The sequence below is a fragment of the Vicugna pacos genome, chromosome 2 (assembly GCF_048564905.1).
Source record: "Vicugna pacos chromosome 2, VicPac4, whole genome shotgun sequence".
In the NCBI taxonomy this organism is placed as follows: domain Eukaryota; kingdom Metazoa; phylum Chordata; class Mammalia; order Artiodactyla; family Camelidae; genus Vicugna; species Vicugna pacos.
This window is the reverse complement of record NC_132988.1, coordinates 100,047,998-100,066,229: the sequence shown is the minus strand read 5'-3', so window position 1 is coordinate 100,066,229 and position 18,232 is coordinate 100,047,998. Positions and strand designations below refer to the sequence as shown.

Here is an 18,232-nt window from a genome sequence, read left to right as displayed (position 1 = left end):
AATGTTAAGTTTCTGCATTGTAGATTTCTCCATACTTTGTTTCTACCTGCATTTACTATTAAAATCAGTTTGTAATTCCTAAACATACAATAATAGGTGCAGGCAGGCAGAGGGTCCAGAGATTCGTAGAAGAAATATTCCCTGAATTAAAAACAGACTAAAATAGATCAGTGCAGCCAAATTCTCGCAAGGATAATTAGGAATGAGCAAGATATAAAGCACACAGTAAAGAAAATCTATATAGGATCCATTTCCATTTAAATTAGTTGTTTTCTCTTCTAATGGGAAGCAGTAATAACGATGAAGACAGTAATGATAAGGGGAGTAATTGTACTATTAATGGCAACTAGCACTGAATTAAATGATCACTCTGCAAATAGTATCTCATTTAATTCTCTTTGCAACTAGTATCTCATTTAATTCTCATAAGACTCCTACATAGATGTATTATAACTTCTATTTAAGAAGAGAACAGTTTTAAGTATATTAAGATATTTTTTCTGGGTAATATATTTAGAATATGGCAGAACTAGGTTCATACACAGATCTCTGTGAGTCCAGAGCCTAAACTTTCAGTGACTGTATAATAACAAGTAGTGCTCACATCCAGATTTATTTGACAGCTTGTTTTCTTACTGTTTACTTGTTTCTCTGTGGATAATACCAAAGAAGTAGTCACGCATCTTTAGAAAGTAAGGACTAGAAATTTGAAAGTATTTTTCCAACTATCTCAATGAGATGGCATTTGCAAAGGTTTTATATCATTTCATTTTAGTGTCTCAGGAAGACACTGGTTGAAATTCTGAGAATTTGGTCAACAGCTAGGACATCTGGCAATGTTCTAATCTTGCTTGCATTTACTTGGAAAACTGTGTTTTCTTAAACATAGGATGATAAATTATTTGTGTAATTTCTGCAGGATAAAGTGTTACTTTGGGCATTTGATGCAGCAGGAGTGACTTTTCTAAAACCTAAATGTGATTATATTAATCCTCAATTTAAAATACTTCAATGCCTTCCTATTAGTTATAAAATGCAATCAAGACTTTTAGCATTGAATATGTGATCTTGCATTAGTCAATAAACATCTATTGATATCTAGTATATTAATTGTTATGGTTTAAGGAGCAAATATTTATTGATTTCCTATACAAGAAAGTCCAGAAGTAGGCTTCTCTGGGGGCTGGTGCAGTGGCTCAATGACATCATCAGACAAGATTCCAGGTTTTTTCATCTTTCAGGTCTGTTCAGTATATGGTCCTCTGTCCTCATGCTTATCATCTCATGGTTACAGGATGACCATTTTTCTCCAGGCTCATGCCTTCACAACAATTAATTAGCATTGGGGCTGGCTGAAAAGGGGAAGCTATGCTTATACAAGGAAAAAATATAGGCAGACTATATATTTCATGAATTGCCTGTAGTTTCAAGGCAGGGAGCTGGAAAATAGACTTTTGGCCAGACACACTGGGAACCCCAAATTAATTAAGGTTTGTATCTTTAAGGAAAAATAGTAAAACCGACATCGGGCTGGTGTCCATCAGTACCTGATTATTATGAAAAAGAAAAGTGTGTTGGTCATTTGGGTTAGAAATTATTACAGTTGCTCCTGCTTAGAGTACTTCATATAATCTAGCCTATTTCAACGATCAACAAAGAGCTATCTCTAGTCCTGATCTACCTCTTTGTTTACTCTGGACTCTATTTCAGCTGACCCACCAATTCCTTGAATTGTCCGTGCACTTCCCCTGTTATCTTATCTTAGCAGTTTCTGTAACTTTGATTTGCAAAGTCTGTCTTCTTGACATATCTGCTGAGTTTCTGTTTTACCAAGATGTCAATTTAAGCATTTTCTACTGGCTCAAGCATTCTCATATTCTCTTAAATGCCCATTAAAATACAATCTTCTGTGTCACATCCACTGTGAACATTTGTATATACTTACATGATTATGAACAAGTGATTAACAGATCTGAGAATTTACAATAGATTCAGTCTGTGGCCATAGGAAAGAATTGACAAAATTTGTTTTCAAATGTTTAAGTTATAATGTGACATATATCATTCAACATTTGCAAGCAAGTTTTGTCAACTTTATCCTTGTGGCCACGAGGATATAAATACATATACATATATAGTTCTGTGCTGGAAGTTTATTCTTAATGAAAAGAAAGTGCTTTGCTCAGCTAAATTACTAAACTTCAGCCATAGTAGAAGAGATAGTAATGGAGATGTGAATAAATAATCTAGATGTTGTCATGTGCTATGGTGACACACATTAGTGACCAAGTAATGTTGGATAACTGTCTATAATTTTGAATATATCATTCAGTAAATAACATTAGTATAGCACTTTAGTGTTTCCAGTTTGCTTTTATATCCTATCTTAGTTGATCTTTAAAAAAATCTGGTAAGGTAGAGATGATAAATATCATTATCTCTCTTTTACAGAACAGGTATGTGTGTGGTTCAGAGAGGTTCACAGATGTGCCAAGGATCAAATCGTGAGTGGTAAAATTGGAAATTAAATGCAGATCTTTTTATTCCAAATTTAATGTTTAGTTAACTATATAATTCTGACTTTTGTTGTGAATATGATTATATAAAGATTATGTACTTTTGTTCTCCTGAGTGTTTTCTATTTGTATATTTATTAGTAACTAATGATATTGAGTTATAATTATTTTTAAAATGTTATATAAACCCTAAACATCTTGAACACAACTTACTTTTCTATATCGCTCATTATTGGAAGTCTAAGTTGCCAATCCTTGGAAAAGTAAACAACTTGTCAAGGTTTGCCAAGGACTTTTCTGTTTTTAAAACTAAAAAGTCCCAAGTCCCAGTAACCTCCTCAGTCCTGGCAAAATCAGAACACTTGGTCACCCTCCTGACAGTGGGGAAAACATAAAATGCTAAGCTCTATATTCTTTTGAGCAGTCTTAGAATTATTGATGCTTCAATCAATAATTTAATAAGGAATCTTGAAAGATGGGAAGTTGTTGACAGTTTAACAAAGAGTTCAACTAGTCATTATATCTCATTAGTCACACAAATTTTAATATTCATATTCTATGAATTATTAGTTAATTTTACATATCTTATCAAAGTATCATAGCATTTGACTTTGAAAGAATTTTCATAACTAGTCTAAGCTTGCTGACTTTTATATTTGAGAGTAAAAATATTTGGATTCAAATGTTTTTGAAAGAAATGATGTATCTTCATTTAAAAGGGTAAACTATGTCAATAAGGGAATTAAATTTTACCCATCACTATTAAATGATAAAGCATCATCACTTCATTTACAGAGTAACTATCTTGATCATAAAAATACAAAAGGACATGAAAGAATTGCAAATATAAAGCTCACGGACAGAATAAAAATAATATTTTTCATTAGAATGGATTGGACTATAAAAATATTTAACACATACTGAAGAGAGGACTTCTGCAGCATAGAATAGTAACGGATGATAATAGTAATAGTATGGTAAACTGTATTTAAATAGTTCCAAAGATGAGAAAACCCACCTATTATGGTAAAAATAGCTAGCCATTTCCTTCTTGTAACCAGATGCTTTTTTTTTTAGGAAGACTGGGTATCCGTCCTGATCCAGGAATAGTCTGAGGGAACAGAAACCTATCAAGTCTTTAATAGCTGAGAAGTGGTAAATTCTTGAGTGATAGGATGAAAACTAGTGAAGACCCCAAAAGCTGTTTGCATATATAATATTCGTTGAGTTCCAGAGCTGTGATGGAGGCTAAGGCTCTGAGTTAAATGCTTCTAAATAGAAAATTGAATAAAACAGTCTCCTAATAACTTATAAGACAAAGTTCTGATGGAGTGCATGAGCTTGTCTCAAAAACATGGCCACTTTCCCCTCAAAACATTTGCCAGAGATTAAAGAGTATGGGAGGCAGAGAAGACACAGACCTAAAATAAAAACATGTCAAGAGGGGGACTGAATTTCCCACATGCTTCTGGGACTCAGAAGGCAGAGAACCACCAGATTCTCAGTCAAAACACAGACGAAATTCGAGGATGTGAAACTCCTGGATGAGAAGGGCCGACCCGTGCATTGTACTCAGCTATGTTATATAAGAGAATTGAGCAGCTTCAGAATTTGTTATTTGCTAGGGCTCCAGAAACCCATCCCCCATGGATACCTAGGGATGGCTGTACATAATCTCCTCTGGCATTTAAAAACACCATTCTTACAAAGCAGAAACAGACTCACAGACATAGAAAACAAACTTATAGGTACCAAGGCAGGAGAGGGATAAGTTAGGAGACTGGAATTAGCAGATGCAAGCTACTATATATAAAATAGATAAACAACAAGGTCCTACTGTATAGCACAGGGAAGTATATTCAGTACCTTATAATAATCTGTAATTAAAAATATGAAAAACAATATGTATGAAAAAGAATGTATGTATGACTGAGTCACTATGCTGTACACTAGAAACTAACAGAGCATTGCAAATAACTATACTTCAATAAAAATAAAATAAAATAAAAATAAAAAATAAAAACACCATTCTGTTCTTTTGATCAGAAGAGGCCTGAACCCTACATAAATCTCTTGTTAGTGTGGATAATTTGATTCTCTCATTGTAAGATTCTTAGGAACGCCTCTGTACCCTGTGAATCTTGATACACTCTTCTTGTATATATATATATGCTTGTGGGTCTTTCTTAATATATTTACCACCCCAAGAGGTGGGGCTTTCTATCTGGAAATACTTGTCTTTCTTTAACTTTCAGCAATTTTCTTCTATTTTTCATTTTCCTATTGTCCCTTTGTCCTTTTCAATCAACAAATTATTTTAAAGCATCTGGATTTATTAAATTCTCTCCTACTCTCAATTGCTTGGACCACTCGTGCTACGTTCTTTGTCTCAATCTTCCACTCACTCACTTGATCTTTAGCTGTGTCTATGCTCCAAGCATCTCAACTGTTAGAATTATGCTTTAATAATTTAATATTTCTGATATTTAAGGACTACAATTGCGCCTATTTCACTGTATCTTATTTTTAAAGTATATAGTTGCAAAATCCAATTAAGTCGATGTAAGATTTTGATCACAGTAGAAATAATTTACTACATGTGGTGAATGATTTACCAAAATAGTAGAAATAATTTACCAAAAGTTTAATGAGAGGAAGCAGAGAGTAGACATACTTTAAGGAAAAAGTCATTCATCAGCCATTTCCACAGCAGGGCCAGTACAATAACTGAAGGAGGATTTGCCATTTTGTGTGGATTGTGACCGTGTGCGACCTGCCAGGCTGTGAATGGCCAGTCAGTGCTGGTTGATCCACACAGCTTGGACAGCAGTGCTGATTGTAAGAGGATAATTGAACATGGCTCTATCAAAAAAGATTTCTTGCTGTAAAAATACTATAAATGTCATTGAACCAAGGCAATTTACAACTAGCATGAGGTGTCATAGATGGACATGCTGAAAGAAGTTCGAAAAACAAAGGTGTAACAGATATTATTGCTGGAACTTCGAAAGAGAGATTGTGTCATTTCCTCTTAGATGCTGAGCATGCCATTACTTCAATGACTACAATTTCTCAAGGAAAATGTTTTTGAGCATGGCATTAGAACTAGGAAAATATTTTTGTTACATAAACATTTTAAAAAATGATGTCATGACTTAATATGTTTGGCATATTAGTTCTTATCATTATATATTTAATATTTTATGTTATTTTGGTCATTATTCGGGTTAATTCATGTGATTTTAAACCACACAAAGTGATGTTATATATTTAATGAATGTTTTCATTGGTTTCAACTACATATGTACATAGAGATATACCTTTGATAATACTTTCTTGATTTTTAAAATATAAAATTTCAGGTTAAAAATCTACATATTATCTGTGGTAAAAATTTGTTGCACTTTATTTCTATATTATCACTATATTGTCTGTGAATACACACAGAGGGAACATGAGGAAGACACGCAGCTCAGATCACTCAACCTCTTTTATCCTTACCTACTCTAAGTCAGTAAATCACAGTGGAAAGTCTACAGTGGCATTTGCCCAGGCTCCCTTGAAGCCAGGCAGGAGTGGCTTTACAGTGAAATGTCAGCACAGGTCTGATGACACTAACTCCTCCTTCTCTGCTTCCCTCTTCTTTCTTGGAACACACAGACATGCTATTACCAAGAGGATAAGGAGGAAAATAATTGCACAAACTTTGGCAAAGAGTCATTAGTTCAGCAGCTGCCTCTCTCCCAACTTCTTTGTTTGTTTGTTTGTTTAATTGAAGTATAGTTAGTTTACAATGTTGTGTCAATTTCTGGTGTACAGCATAATGCTTCAGTCATATGTATACATACATATATTCCTTTTCATACTCTTTTTCATTATAGGTTACTACAAGATATTGAATATAGTTCCTCATGCTATAGAGTAGAAACTTGTTTATCTATTTTATATATAGTAGTTAGTACCCGCAAATCTCGAACTCACAATTTATCCTTCCCCAGCCTTTTCCCCCCAACTTTTTACTATGAGAGAAAGAAACATTATTCATATGTTTATAACAACAAAAGTCAAGTTTTCTGTTATTTTCAGCTGAAATCTTATTTCACTGACATTAAAAGATTGATTTGTAGACGAAATTGGATTTATACTATCAATGTCATTTGAATCTCCTATATGTTAAACTGAATTTCCTTTAAGAGTTAGTAAAGCAATAAAAATAGAAGTGAAAGGGAAGAAATTACTGAAAAATCAGATCATATTTTTACAAACGATATGTTTGTAAAAGTGATACCAAATTTAAGAAATATGTTAAGAATAATTATGCTGTTAGAGACGTTATTTTAACAATTTAAGCTTCTTAATATTCTACTGACTCTCCTCTGTGAAAAATGAGGAAGCTGCTATACTGGGCATCCCTGCTGACTCCCATTCTTCTCTCTCATTGTTTTGTTAATTGAGTTATTATTTTACAGTGATAAGATTTATAATATTCACATTTTATCAATATTTTGAAATAGTAGGTTTCTTTATTTTTTTAAGAGACATAATGCCCACATCTTACTTCTCCATTCCTGCTTTCTGCAATTATTTGGCTGAATATTTGGCTATATTTTGCTAAGGACCTCAAATATGTTTTTCCCTAAGATTCTGGCAGAATGAAAAATTTTTGTCTGTTGCCTTTGTAATTGAAGGAAATTTAGCCTTGTATGAATTACTGAGCCGCTTTTTGTTTTTCAAGAACTACACAGATATTACTCAATTGTAATTTTAAAACAATCTTTATTTCAGGAAAATTTTTCTTTCCATCACACCTAAATCCTCATATCCCATTTAGTTCTTTGTCAGAAGCCACAATTTTGCTTATGTTATTCTTCTTAAGAATATTGCATATTCCAAATCCTTTATCTTCTCAAAAGTCATCCATTAATCACTTTACATTTCAATATTTTATTATCCATTATGAGATGATCACTCATAATCATGGTAAGATTTTGAGTTGCATTTGTTTTTATGTCCCTTGCTTCTAATATGAAGATATCTTTTTCTGGCCTATTATTTTCTGCTAGATGCTTTTCACCTCTTTCACATTTCTATAATCTATTCTTCAATCATATCTACCTAATCCTGGAGCTTCTTTGAAGCTATGTTTCTTACAAATGTTACTTGTTTTCTTAGATAAATGCTCTTGGAACATAGCGTCTTCACTGCTTCAGCCTTGTGTGCTTCCTCTTTTTTAGTGGACAGGTCACGTCTTGTGTCTTTCCTGCTTATCACTCATCCTTTAGTGGAGTCAACTGTTTGTTAGCAAAGATTATGGAAATTAGAGAGTGCAATAAGATGGGGCAGCTCTCAGCTTCAGTTACGGTATGTCGTATCAAAATAACATTTGTTTTGTTCAAAGGAAGAAAAACATTTCTGCATTTTTGCTGTTTAAAATCTGTGAATCACAGATAAGCCCTTTATAGCTCAGGCTCTCTGTGTTGATAGTTTTCTTAGCTTTTCTTCCATCACCCTGCCTTACATCTGTTCATCTCCCTCGGTAAAAGTTGGACTGTAGTATTTATCAATACAGATTTTCATTTGAGTCCACCTTTCAGTCCATTGTGCAGAACCTAAGTAGGTCATTCCTAGGACACAGTTCTAGAGTTTATCACTCTCACCACTAGTCAATTTCATATCACTTTCAAAACTATGATATTTATTTTAGGGGGAAATTTAACTTTTGTTTTAAAGAGTAATAAGCTACAGAAGACCCCCAGAAATAATAGCCTTAAATTTTGGGTGAGACTTGACTTTACCATGTAAATAAAGTAATGGCAATTGCCTACCATGTTTAAACAAACTGTGTTCATTCTCTGAAATACAGAATGCCTGTCTACAAAAGGAAGAGATCATACAAGCTGAAAATCTCCTATTAAAAGTCCTTCTTGGTTTAGAATTTATTTATTTACTTCTGATGGCTCTATTAAAATTTGATGTGGGTTTGGCAAGAAAAGCAGTCCCTCGTTGTCTTCAATGAGCTAAGACATTTTATGTTTGACTATCACACAGGGTCCATGGCTTGTGCCTCTAGGAAAGCAGTTCAAGCCAGAACCTCTGTTCTCCACATGTGTTCTCCTGGAGGGACTTGCTGAGGACTGGCTCTACATCACAGGAAATATCTCTGCCATCTTCCCCCACTATTGAAGCTCCCATGTTTACTGCCTTTTAGACAGGCGAATAATCAAACCAAATTATCAGAGAGAGGGCAGAAGTATGGCAGGTAATATCTGGGCATTACTAGGGTCTTTGATGTAAATTGCTTGAAATTTATACATAATGGGATATCCTTATTAATTCTAGCTATATGCTACTTTAAAAAACTACCCTGGTGGTTGAACTTTTTATCTAGGGAGTCTGTTATGGTATTAAGCAAATTCCAACTTCTGTCATAACTATTCGTATGCTTTGTTATTTTTGCTACTATATAGATAACACCGTAAAGGCAAATACTGCTATACTTCAGCTTGTGGTCATTCCTGTAAAATCTTCATCCTAATTACTCAATAAAAGTTTGATGAATAAATGAAATTGTTTTCAAAAAGACAACATATTTCTAACAAAAGGAAACTATAAGCCAAGCTGTAATTATTGGATGACAGGGGTAAAAAAATGTACCATAAAATATAGCTGAAAAAAAGAGAATAAGTATATTTACATAAACTCTATTTTTATGGCAAGATACATGTTCTATTTTGTTTGAACATAGAGACTTGAGGAGTATTATTAAGAAGCCTATGTTAAACCACAGTGGCAAATCAATCATAGAGTTTTAATCATTTAACACACAAGTATTTTTATTTCTATCTCTCAACATATAGCTAATGTTGGTCAGGATAGGAGAAAGTTTCTCTGTTCACACCTTCACTCACAGACCCAGGCTGATTGAGCCTCTACCATCTGACAATTACAAAGGGACCTTGTGACCTCCTTTTTCATTCTAATGAGTGAAAAGAGGGCATAGCACACTTGCTACCTTACACTTCATTCCTTTACTTCAGAGATGAATACCTTCTGCTTAGAACCCATTGGCTAAAAGAAGCCACGTCACCTCTCCTGAATGCACAGAGGCTGTAAAATATGGGGGGCCATACAGCTATTTTGATAACAGTAATTATTTTTCCTGTGGGAGAAGAGAGATAAAGCCCAATTAAATATATTTTGTGGTGTGTGTGTGTGTGTGTGTGTGTTTGTGTAAAGTTTAAGTGCATCAGTCAACAAACATATTCTAACAAATACTGTGTCATCTGTTTGGGAATATAGAATATACTAAAATGTATAAGGCGTGCTACCTGCCTCAAAAAGTCTTCATTCTAATTGTGGACAAATATCTAGTTATTAAATATCCTATCTATACAAATTATCTTGTCATTTAAATATCTGGGGATCTTTTAGTGGGGACCAAAAAGTAAATATACCGGATTTAAATACTGCTTGTTATTAAATAAGCTGTCTGTATTCCTGTCAAAAATCACTATGGCATTCACCAAACCACATGCAAGGTTTAGGAATCACACAAATGCTCTTTTCTAAATACAAACGGGTGGGTCTTAGAAATCTACTGCAGATCCTTTTATCTCATATTATTATTTTGGCTTTTTTTTAATTTTGCTTTGAATATAAAAATTAGAATATTAGATCAAAATTTCATATATTTCTTTGGTAAAATAGCTTAGAAAATCACATCTATGTTTCATCTGTTTACAAAAGAGATTACGTGGCAAGTAAGAATATTTTCAGCAATGTGGAAACTCAAGTCATTTTTCTTCCCTTATTTTACTATTTTCCCAAGAAGAATACAAAATAATACATGGTGAAGCAAATAACTTATGATGTATTGCAGTAATACTCTCACTACAATCACCAAAAAGTTCAAGAACAAAGCGGAAGTTCAAGACATGAGATGCCTGGGTAACTTTGTACTAACTCAATAATACTTAGAAAATAAATAAAACTTTCTGTTTTAGGTTATAGTCCTGACACTTTCTAGTTACCTTTTTTATCTCATGAAGTACGTCTAAAGAAGTTTTCAATAAGTAGATTTAGAAAGCATTAAAGATTAGGTTAATTGAATAAATGCATATATTGATTTGGAGATAATTTATATATTATGACATAATTTCCTCCCATCCAAGAAGATGGGATGACTTTTCTCTCATGCAGATCTCATTTTGTATTTTAATAATGTGCTCTCACTTTGTCTATAGACATTCTTTGTCTTCTTGTGAAACTTATGGATAACTATTTCATAAAGCTTCTTGATTTTGTTTTGTTGAATTTGTTGCTGCTGTTTGTTTTGAATTGATTAATTTTCCCCATTTATTTCTCTAGATATTCAGTGCTAAAGTCAAGACAACCTTCTAATTTTTTTAACTATTAATTTTATATGAAGTCACTAATCAAATTACTTAATTCATTTCAGTAGTTTGAGAATAAAGATAAGGGTTGTAGTTACAAATCTTATCATCACAAGGAAACATAATTTTATGTCTTTTTTTCCAAAATGTCTGATTGATTTTTATGTTCCTATATTTGCTAAAAACTCAAGAAAATGTTACCTAATATGGTAGAAGTTGGGTACACATTAAGTTCTTTATTTTAAATAATTTTAGAATTTTGTCCTATAGGATGTTTGCTAAAGGATTCTAGTAAGTGGTTTTATTAATTTTTTCCTTCTATTCCTGTTATACCCATATTTTTCATTAGGAATGAATTTTGTTATTACTTTATTACTTCCAAATGCCTTATTGGAACCTACCCACAGAATTTTGCGTTTTTTTTTTCTTTTTGAAGATGTGAAGGTAAAAAATACATAAAATTTGTGACACTGAATCACACTTTGGTTAATGGAATAAATCCTGCTTAGTAATTTCACATTATATTCTCATGCATTGATTGCTTGCATCTATTTTTTCATATTTTATGTAGGATATGTTTTATATATTCATAAATAATTTCTTTTTCTATCTCTCTCTCTCAGTCTTTCTCTCTCTTTTCCCTTTTGAGATTGGAAATTTAAATCAAGCTAGTTTCATAAAATAAACTGGAAAATTCTTTCTCTCTTTTTACATGTTGAAATAATTTAAATGGAATGAGAATGAAGTTATCTAATGGTTGATTAAAACTTAGTTGCTCTAGTTTTTAAACACATATTCTCTTCCTTCTGTTGTAATGCATTCTTTCAATTTGTCTACTTCTTGGATCAACTTCAGTAATTTGTATTTGTTAGAAATTATACATTTCCTCTAGGTTTTTCAAATGTGTTCTGTAAAGTTGAATGTGGAATAATGGTTAATGCTGGGCTTTCTCCTATATTATTTCTTCTTTTTCACTCCCATTCATGTATAAGTTTACCTTCTCCCCTTTTAAATAAATTTCATTTGACTTTTAAAAATATGATCTTCTGAATTTATGTATACTTACTACTATTTTTTCTTTTTCTTAACTTTTATTCTACCTTTATTGAATTTATCTTCCTATTTTACTTTGGTTTATGTTATTGAATTACGGTGTTCATTGCCTAATTGTTTAAAAGAAGTAAACATTAAAATTGGGCACTCTTTTTTTTTTATAATGATGGTATGTAAGACTATGAATTTATCCTAGGTTGATAAATTCCTAGGTTGATAAATTCATCCCACAGGTTTTGATATGAAGTGTTCTCATATTTATTGCTTGCGATATATTTTTTTATTTTCAATTGGAATTCCCTGTAGTTCCAAGAGTACTATAAAATTATATTTCTAATTTCAAAAGTACTTAGAATTTTACAATTATCATATTATTTAGTTCTATTTTCTTGGGATGACCAAAAACTGGGACCTAAAGATGTTAAGCTTTATGGGATTTGTAAATAATTGCTTTGGGGACTTATTTACGAGTTCTAGTATGTGAGCTACTTTGTAAATTTTCCACAGACAAAAAAAAAATCATTCTTATGAGATAGCCATGAGTCTATGTATTCCTATTAAATTGATTTTATTAATTGCATTTGTGTTCTGTGTTAATATTTATTGTCTTTGGTATCAATCAAACTTTAAAAAATTATTAAAATCTACAATCCTAAATTTACTATTTTTTTATTTTCATGTTTTTCTTTTATAAATTTGGCTGCTGTTTGCTCTGTAAAGTTTTTCAACTCTTTTATCATCTACATGTTTTCAAATCATCAAAAAATAATCCTGCTTGGAAGATTAATATTATTGAAATGACTATGCTACCCAAAGCAATCTACTGATTTAATGTGATCTCTATCAAATTACCTATGACAGTTTTCACAGAATTAAAATTTATAAGGAACAAATAAAATTTATAAGGAACGACAACAGACCCAGAATTGCCAAACCAATCCTGAGGACAAAGAACAAGGCTGGAGGCATAACCCTCCCAGGCTTCAAACAATACTACAAAGCTACAGTAATCAAAATAGCATGGTGTTGGCACAGAAACAGTCATATGGATCAACGGAACAGAATAGAGAGCCCAGAATAAACCCATACACCTACAGTCAATTAATCTTCGATGAATGAGGCAAGAATAAACAAAGAATATACAATTCAGCAAGTGGTGTTGGTAAAGCTGGACAGCTGCATGTAAATCAATTAGGTTAGAATACTCCTTCACATCATACAAAAAAATAAACTCAAAATGGCTTAAAGACTCAAACATAAGACATGATACTATAAACCTCCTAGAAGAGAATATAGGCAAAACATTCTCTAATATAAATCACAGCAATGTTTTCTTGGATCAGTCTCCCAAGGCAATAGAAACAAAAGCAAAAATAAACAAATGGTACCTAATCAATCTTACAAGATTTGCACAGCAAAGGAAATCATAAATAAAACAAAAAGACAACCTACAGACTGGGAGAAAATATTTGCAAGTGGTGCAAACTATAGGACTTGCTTTTGAAAATATACAAATAGCTCATACAACTCAATATCAAAAAAACCCAAACAACCCAAGCAAAAAATGGGCAGAAAACCTACAGAAACCTTCTTTGTTTCTCCAAAGAAGACATACAGATAGCCAAAAGGCACATGAGAAGATGCTCAACATCACTAATTATCAGATAAATGTAAATCAAAACTACAATAAGGTATCACCTCACACGTCAGAATGGCCATCATCAAAAAGTCTACAAATAAATGCTGGAGAGGGTGTAGAGAAAAGGAAACCCTCCTACACTTTTGATGGGGATGTAAGTTGATGTAGCCATTATGGAGTACAGTATGACGATTCCTTAAAAAAGTAAAATAGACTTACCATACGATCCAGCAATCCCACTCCTGGGCATATATCTGGAAAAGACGAAAAAAATAAAAATAAAAAACCTTTAATTTTAATTTTCCTCTTTTTTTGCTGCTTTTCTTAAAAATATATAACTCAGTAGTATTTTTTGAACTACCTAAGAATCTCTTTTTTTAAAAATGGAAGAATTCAATGTATTCGCAATCAATGATGATGCACAGAAAATTATATTTCTTACATCTCAAATAATTTTAAAAAATTTGTTAGTTGTTTATTTTGTTTTTCTATATTTTGCTGGCCAGATAATTTTCTTAAGGAAAAAACCCTTGTGTTTTAGTCAACTATATTTTGAAGAGGTTGGGAAGTGGTAATAAACAACCTAATATCCCCATGTTTTCTAACAATAAGCAAAAAAAAGTAATATAGTTCATAATTTCATTATACATCATGTTCTTAGTCTCTGTTCCCTGAACCATGTTCAAAGAAAAACATTTAATGAAGGCCATGTTAATCCATTGAAAGGGTTTGCCAGAGCATTGAGGGACTTCCCAATCTAGGCTATTTTTATTTCCATATTATGTTTACATAAGCGAGAGTCTACTGAATATTTAGGACTGCAAAATATGAGTGATTGTTTTCCAACTTCTGATTAACTGCCACCACCAACATTTCGTAGTTTAGTTCTGTTTTTCTTTTTTTAGGAATAATTCTGTTTTACCCAGCCTTGCTGCAGCACAATCACAGATACTCAGTGTTCTCAATAAAAAAACATTTATTTCTCATGCACAACCTACGTGGAAAGTTACACATCAGTTTCAGCAGCTCTACTATATGAGTCTGCTTATATTATTATCCAGGCTGAAGAAATAGCTCTTATTTGGATATGTTATGCTAGTGGCATAAGGACAAAAGCAAAAGAGAGAGCTGAATCTCACCCCGTGCTTAAAGCTTTCATTTCCAAGAGGGTATGTTCTATCTACTTTGATTCCATTGGCCAAAGCTAATCAAATGGTGAAGTAAACGGTCAGTGGGTCAGGGACATAAAAATCTACCTACAGAAGGAACTGCAGGTCACATGGGAATAGGAGGAGATGGTTAATCCTCTTATATTGGATGGAAGGACTGAATACTCAAGGACAATACTATGCTCTATGTCCATCCTTCTTATTAATTCTGAAGACCTCTTTTACTTTATCTTTCCTTCAGTGGCTACCTCCACTCTTAATCACACATACTTTTTTACTAATATTTTGTAACAAGAGAATTATGTCTCTCTGCCCACCACTACCCTCTGTCCCTGATTCAGACTCAAGACAAAACTACCATAAAATATTTGAGACACTTTCTTTTGCTATATAATAGAAACAGTATCATGATAAGATTCTAATTACTTTTTACTAGTTGTCTCTAGATATTAGTCCATTAGTTTTTGGTTTTATGTGCTGCAGTAATTCTATTATGATTCCTTTTCATTTTAGATAGCACACATAGTTCTAGAAGCTTGTAAGAAACTTCCTGTACCTTTAGAGTGGAGAGATTTTATCATGATATGCTTTGTTTTATTTCTTTTCTCAATACTCATTCTTAAAATTCAGTGAACCATTTATTCTGCAGGCTTAAGCCTTTCTTTACATCAAAATAATTTTATTCTAGTATCTTTGATCAAATATTGCTTATTTTCCATCTGCATCTTTTCTCTTATGACTAGCATAATTATGTAGTCCCATTTGCTACACACAGCCCTAGTTTATGCCTGTGGTTTTAGCAAATTTATTAACATCCATCCCTTTTTACTAAGAGAAGTGTCCAACTTTGATAATAAATTATATGGTCATTCTACCTATAAATCTTACTATTTGCATATTGAACTGGAACTATTCTCTAAAAGCCTTGCTTTTCCCTCATAATATTCATATGCAGTTGAACAAACTATTGCCTCCAATACGTAGCTACATTATTTTCCATGCAATTGCAGTTAGCCCACCAGAGGTGGAATAAAATTCCTGTCTCTTGGCTTTGGGCTCAGTTATACACTTCTTTTGTCCAATGGGGTGCCAGCAGATGTGATGAAAGCAAAACATGAAATCTGCTTGTGTCATGGGGCTTGGACTCTTGTTCCTCTTCAATCACTATGAGAAGACTATGTTCCTACTAGCACACTAGTCAAAAGAGAATGAATCACATCAGGATCAAATTTGGACCAATCTGTCATTTGAAGCCAAGTTCAGGTAAGCTCTGTCCACAAGAGTCAACGACTTCCAGGTAACTGACAGATACAGAAACAATACTAAATATCAGCAAAACCAGCAGATATACTCTTTTTATATTTTCACTTTAGAAATATAAACAAAATCTGAACATGGCTAACCTCGCCATGCTTGATGTGGGCTTTCCTGCACCACTCATTCTGCCTCACTTTGCTACGTATTTCCCTTTGGTCTCTTCCATGCAGCTAAGAAATAACCATAAACCTAAATCTGTTTCTTTTTCTTTCTTAATTTACAATGCAACCTGTACTTATTTCTAAGGTATCCGCTAATGTTTCACTTCTTTAAAACAAACAAACAGAAAGTTATTTGTCATACCTGACCAGAATGGCTCAAATGGCTCTCAATGCTTCTTCCCTTCATGTTTCCTTATTTGTTATGAACTAATATATTGTTTGCAAAAATTTATTTAATGTGCATCTAGATAGTCTTAAGTTTCCCTGAAGCAATAAATCATGTATGTTCTATGCAGCTCTATGTTCCTAGTAACAAATATATTCAATAAATATTAATAACTAATTCATATTTGACTACATATGATTCAACATTACAGTATAGATTTGTATTTGTGGGAGAACAATGATACTAGGAAATAAAACATTGTGCTTAATTGTGTTTTTCAGTTCTTCTCCATCAGTTCCTTATTCCTGGCCCACTATTTTATTTGTCTCAGCTGTTCAGTATATGGAAGTAGAGGTTTTTTTCATTTGTTATATATATTGTACACATAATTATCTCAAGCTTAAGTTCTTAAGCAAATGGGTATTAATTTTTTGAAGTTAAAACAACTTTTCAACTCAGGGTGCTTGCACTAAAAATATGGTAGCAGAAAATTTATTTTAGGTATGTCTTCTAATTAGTTTAATTTTCCATATGTCAGGATCATTTTAAAATAAGAAAAGATGGGAAATTTCTTTAGATGTATTCTATTAATGAATTATTTTCTTTATGCTTCAAATCTGGATAATGACTAGGCCATACCAGCACTGAGAAGGCTAAATGAAGAAAATATAAAAATACTTTATGAAATACATAGTACTATTCAATTTGTTATCATTATATTAATATTAGCCCTGTGCAGATAGTGCTAAAATCATACATCTTTATTTTGTCATCTTATTTCAACTAAACATAAAAAAAAGTTCTGCTTATTTTTCTAAAATACTTTTTTGTCTCATAAATAATTATTACCCACAGAGTGCAGGTTATGTTCAAAGTCAGTGTTGTCAGAGAATGAAACTTTATTCAGAATCATTTCCTCATAAGTCAGAATCTAATTGGCTGACAGAATACTTGAACTAGGGATTCTAGCTAATCATAGTTAAAATTTACTATCACTGTAAATCTGTGGGGGAAAAACAGTGCTATGCATTTGAACTAGCAAAATTACATCTCCATTACATGTTCATTTTACAAACTGTTCTTTAGTTAACATTTTTATAAAAAAGATTCTTTCACTCAAGATCCTAATTAGAAACTATGACATTCCACAATCAGATCTGCCACCATTTTTTTAAAGTCACTCTTCCTTTTTTTCCCTGGCATTGGATTTTAATAGTTAGATTCCCCCATACTTTATGATTATGCAGGTAGGCTCTGAGACACACAGTGCTTAAAGTTTCGTACCAAATGAGGCTCTCTATCACACATATCGTTTGTAGGATAAAGAGAATAATAATAGGATGGATGCCTATTTGCTCCAGCAATGAACTGGTCTCTCAATAGCCACATGGTTATATCCTCTTGGAAACTTACAGCTTCAGTAAATTGAGGAACATATTTTAATATTGCCAAATAATACATTTCTTTGCAGCTAACATTTTATATTAGATATATAACTTTTATTATTCCTGTTTGAAAAAATAGAATAACAAATTATAGTTCTCTTATTTAAAATACCGTTTAAAGTCCTATGTAATAAAATCTTAATTATTCAAATTATTCATTATGAGGTACACTAAAATATGCAAGGCATTTTAGTGGTATAAGTTCCAAATCCAACTTTAAAATATTCATTTCCAAGCTATGGATGGTTGTCAGAAAAAGCTGGAAAATAATCAAAACAGTCTTTGCGCTCTTTTAAATTTTACCACTTACAGTATCAAATTAAAACTTACTATTTCTGCACCTTTTCATAGTAAAAATGAATGATTTTGCTTT

At 32.4% G+C, this 18,232-nt stretch overlaps 1 long non-coding RNA gene across 3 annotated transcripts in view; it reads right to left on the bottom strand.

Moving 5' to 3' along the window:
• Positions 1-18,232, bottom strand: part of LOC140700471 (uncharacterized) — a 165,494-nt gene that overhangs the window by 71,110 nt on the left and 76,152 nt on the right. For all 3 annotated transcript variants that reach the window (XR_012078872.1, XR_012078881.1, XR_012078878.1), the window contains exon 3: positions 13,821-13,855. This is a non-coding gene — a long non-coding RNA (uncharacterized lncRNA). The remainder of the gene's footprint in view (positions 1-13,820; positions 13,856-18,232) is intronic.